The sequence below is a fragment of the Osmia lignaria genome, unplaced genomic scaffold (assembly GCF_051020975.1).
Source record: "Osmia lignaria lignaria isolate PbOS001 unplaced genomic scaffold, iyOsmLign1 scaffold0016, whole genome shotgun sequence".
Taxonomy (NCBI): Eukaryota; Metazoa; Arthropoda; class Insecta; order Hymenoptera; family Megachilidae; genus Osmia; species Osmia lignaria.
Window position 1 is genome coordinate 13550001 of NW_027478168.1, and position 4752 is coordinate 13554752.

At 45.7% G+C, this 4752-nt stretch overlaps 1 non-coding gene and 1 pseudogene across 1 annotated transcript; both read right to left on the bottom strand.

Annotated features, from left to right (window-relative positions):
• Positions 1 to 777, bottom strand: part of LOC143306663 (large subunit ribosomal RNA) — a 4525-nt pseudogene extending 3748 nt beyond the window's left edge.
• A 1729-nt stretch (positions 778 to 2506) lies between these two features.
• On the bottom strand, positions 2507 to 2660 carry LOC143306641 (5.8S ribosomal RNA). Its single transcript, XR_013064002.1, has one exon. It is a non-coding gene; the product is annotated as a 5.8S ribosomal RNA (ribosomal RNA).
• Between the last annotated feature and the right edge of the window lie 2092 nt (positions 2661 to 4752).

Here is a 4752-nt window from a genome sequence, read left to right on the forward strand (position 1 = left end):
AACTGAACCTAGCTTGCGGCGGTCCTGACGCACACACATTCGAAATGGATTGGTTGCGCCTGATACCGTCTGAGTACCGTCGCGCAGTCGGCCAGGCAACCGAGGGTCTGTCACGAACAACGTTAAGGTGACGGACAGGCTCCGCCTCGGACCGTAGACCGACACGCAACGGGTCGCGACGTTCTACTAGGGGAGAAGTGCACGACTACCTCGCCGGAACATTCGCCGAAGGTGGTGTGCCCTCGCTAATGGAACCCGAAGGTCCATCCGGGGCATCGCGCACCAACGGGAGCCAGCGTTGTTGACGATGAATCTCCCCATTCGATCTTTTGGGTTTCTCAGGTTTACCCCTGAACGGTTTCACGTACTCTTGAACTCTCTCTTCAAAGTTCTTTTCAACTTTCCCTCACGGTACTTGTTCGCTATCGGTCTCGTGGTCGTATTTAGCCTTAGATGGAGTTTACCACCCACTTAGGGCTGCACTCTCAAGCAACCCGACTCTAAGGAGAGATCCTCCCGAAACGCGTACCGGTCACTACGGGCCTGGCACCCTCTATGGGTAAATGGCCCCATTCAAGATGGACTTGGACGCAATTCGATGTCTCGGGATAAACGGATCCTCCTGAACACTACATTTCCCAGCGGCGGTACCGCGGGATTCAGTGCTGGGCTCATTCCTGTTCGCTCGCCGCTACTAAGGAAATCCTAGTTAGTTTCTTTTCCTCCGCTTAATAATATGCTTAAATTCAGCGGGTAATCTCGCCTACTCTGAGGTCGTCAATTTCTTTGGTTTCATCGAAAGGTGAATAATGATGCTCGATGCAAAAAAAAAAAAATAAACGAAAAGAAGCAAAAAAGCAAACACGTAGAGAAACTGTGCGTGAATCAACCTTTCGCATATTCAATTTTTCCTCCTCTCTCGTTTCAAAATGTTTGTATTTATCGTTCGATGAAACGAGCACAAGAGGGAAAAAAAGTTGAGACACGACGTTCCCATAATTTTCGTGTTATTTCCTTTTTGCTTCAAACATTTTGCGGACTGCAGCTTCGTCGTATTGCTTTTATCAATTTTTAACAATTTCAAAGCGAAGACAACTCGCAAGACGATCCATTTCGTCTCGGTTCAATTTTAACGTCCGTCCGTATTATTTTTTGTTCCACAAGAGATTTCGAATAGGTTTCTTTATTTATCATCCCTTCTTTTCGAGCGCCACGGAAGCAAGAGGAAAAGCAAGAGCGAGAGAACATTTCGCGTATACTTCATTTAACAATTTTAACCAACACGCGATGTACTCCACACACCTCTTAGATTTAACAACTGCTTTTCTCTTCTTCTCCCCTTAGCGCAAGGGTAAACCCCATTTGTCTCTTCTTTGGAACGCAACAAAACTTTCGAGGACTGGACGACCGAGCGATGGTCGCGCGGTCTTCGCTTATCTTTAACAAACGAAGTAGTCCGTATGTATTCTAAATGTTGAAGCCTCCTAGAGCTTTAAGCCATGCGAGACATTGAAATGCTGTTTTAAACGGGAGCATGCATAATTGCTGCAAACATACTTTTATCACAAGTTCTAGCCACGCCACGGAGGCTTCGAAGTTCCTTCACCATTCGCTTTCCTCTCTTTTGTTACACAGTTTCAGACTACGATCAGGGGTACCGAAACGCTGTATTGATTGTAAACAACCATTTTTATCTTGGAGCGGAGCGTTCCTTTACTCGTTAGATTTGTCTTGTCGCGTGTGTATTCGCTTTTTCGACGCTTTTTAACCATTTAACTTGTTTAGCGAAGCTAAACGCACAGACAGACAAAAAAAAAGGAACAGCATCGCGCGTCAAACAGCGACGACCCATCTGAAGCGATCTTTCATTTATACACCGTTTGTAAACAGAGAGATGTATAAAGCGCGGGGAATCATTCGAAACCCTGGGGCTATTCGAGCTTGCATTTCAGCAAATTATCATCTCAAACATTTCACTCGTTTGCTTTTTCTAAATTTATAGGAGAGCTTCTTTCGTTTATTTTTGACACACTTTCGTAAATATCGTTTCTGGCAACGTCGGGAGCGTGGATTTCTACAAGTGAACAATCGCGCCGATCCGATAACTTCCAGCAGGATGGAGAATCTTTATAGATTATCTTCCGAGAACTCGGTGCTTTCACGGCGGTCGTTTATAAATTTTAACGAACGACTCGCGCGCCGTGACGCACTTGCGCTAGTTCGAAGAGATATTTCGAAATTTGTTTCTCTCCTTTAACGGCCTGCATTTAGTGTATCGGTTGCGATTTTCGTCACATCGTTTCCACGACAAACGCCGACGAACTGCCCAACTATCGCTCGTACGTTGCGACTCTTTCTTTGTTTATCGTTCATTCATTCTTTCAATTTCGTTCGATAATCCCGCTCCGAAACGTTCTACTTTCGTTGAACGACGGCGAGATGTTTAGAAAGAAATGAATTACTCTTTTTTCGAGAAGCAAACGCAAGCAGTCTTTTGTTAAGAAAACGACCCTCAGCCAGGCGTGGTCAGGAATTGTATCCGTGGACCGCAATGTGCGTTCGAAATGTCGATGTTCATGTGTCCTGCAGTTCACACGTTGACGCGCAATTAGCTGCGTTCTTCATCGACCCACGAGCCAAGTGATCCACCGTTCAGGGTAATCGTAAAATTTTGTATTTCAAACTCTTTAGATCTTTAGAGTGTTATTTTCATTATTAACACGCATCACATTCGATACCCACATCACTCTCCCACCCGGCGCGTGCGGGAGAGCGAATTCGGGCGTCGCCAACGTATTTGTTTGTTTGTTCGATCGTTGACGACACGATCGCGTCAAGGACGGAAACCGTCGGAGAAACGCCCAGTGGCACGCTCCTCTCGACGGTCGGGCGTAAAGTACATTTAAAAACCTTGAAAAGTACGAACGCACACAAGGAATGCGAGCGCGCGTCCTGTCGCTGAATCGTGGGTTGCGAGATTCGAACAGACACACGGCCGGCGACGATCGGTCTAACTAATGGACACATAGTTTTTCAAAGACTCGCTATCGTCGCTTCTCAGCCGGTCCGTAAACAACACACATCGATCAGGCGGACGCACGAATCTTACCACGGTGCGTGTTTCGTAGATTCCAGGTTACCCGCAAGTACCTCTCTCTCCCTCTCGAAAGAGGAATCTCGATCCGTCCTTTTTGGACAATGGAGAAATCTTTTTATCGCAACACGGATGGCAAAGAAACAACCAAAGCGTAGGAGCGTGGGGACGAGAGCGACGAAAAGAACGTCGCGAAAACAAAGTTTCGACGGTTGCTCGTTCTAATACATCGTAGTTTCAACTCTCTCAGTTTTAACCACTCCTAGACGCTTCGTAAACTTTTAACAATTCTTCGCCTCCGCGAGTTTCATTTCGAATAGAGCGAACGCAACACGGACCAAAAAAACTCCGGTGATGCCAGATCATTTAGCAAAGATCAGACGGCGGGTCATCTGTATTCCTTTTCTCTCTTTTTTATATCTTTCCATTTAACTAGGGTGTCGCAACGACGGGTACATTTATATATTTATATATATATTGTATTTCAATTTTAATGATCCTTCACTTTCGGTTTGTAATAATATGATCCTTCTTTCATTTCGATCCTTCATATTGTAGGTTAACCAACAGAAGTTTGTTTTTTTACGACTTGTATTTTTGTGGTTTGTTTGTTTGTTTCTTACGACTTGTTTGTACCCGATCAAGTAGACGACGACCCATAAGTATAAGTTAGAGAGATAAAGGTCGAGAGACCTCACGCAAGCGTCTTTTACTTCCATTCACATCAGCCAGAGAGAAATGGTCCGGCGTCGTGCTCTTTGGCGCCGTTGGTCGCACAGTTTTTTTGCCGGCGGTTCCGAACGGACGGGAGAAACGCGATGAGTAATCAAAGCGACCTCCGCACGTAACCGTGTCGGTGTAATTTTACCGCATCGCAGCGTTTTGGTATTTGTTTCTTATTGGCTCGAACCCGAGATTTATGTGTTTTGTGTCATGTATATGGTATTATTTATTATATCTTTCTCGTTTTGTATAATTTTTGGTCCGAGCTCAATAAACTTTTATATCGCTTTATCAATGATCCATTCAGTTAGGTTTTCTCTTGTATTTTAATTTGTTAATGATCCTTCCGCAGGTTCACCTACGGAAACCTTGTTACGACTTTTACTTCCTCTAAATAATCAAGTTTGGTCATCTTCCCGGTAACATCGGCAATGCCGAGACATTGCCGCGCAACCAGTCCGAAGACCTCACTAAATCATTCAATCGGTAGTAGCGACGGGCGGTGTGTACAAAGGGCAGGGACGTAATCAACGCGAGCTTATGACTCGCGCTTACTGGGAATTCCTCGTTCATGGGGAATAATTGCAAGCCCCAATCCCTAGCACGAAGGAGGTTCAGCGGGTTACCCGGGCCTTTCGGCCAGGGAAAACACGTTGATTCCTTCAGTGTAGCGCGCGTGCGGCCCAGAACATCTAAGGGCATCACAGACCTGTTATTGCTCAATCTCGTGCGGCTAGAAGCCGCCTGTCCCTCTAAGAAGATTTGTTTGTACGTTGGTAGTAAAAACCCACCGACCGAAGTCGGGGGCCTTCGAGATACCATAAGTTACGTCTATTTAACAGGCTAGAGTCTCGTTCGTTATCGGAATTAACCAGACAAATCGCTCCACCAACTAAGAACGGCCATGCACCACCCACCCACCGAATCAAGAAAGA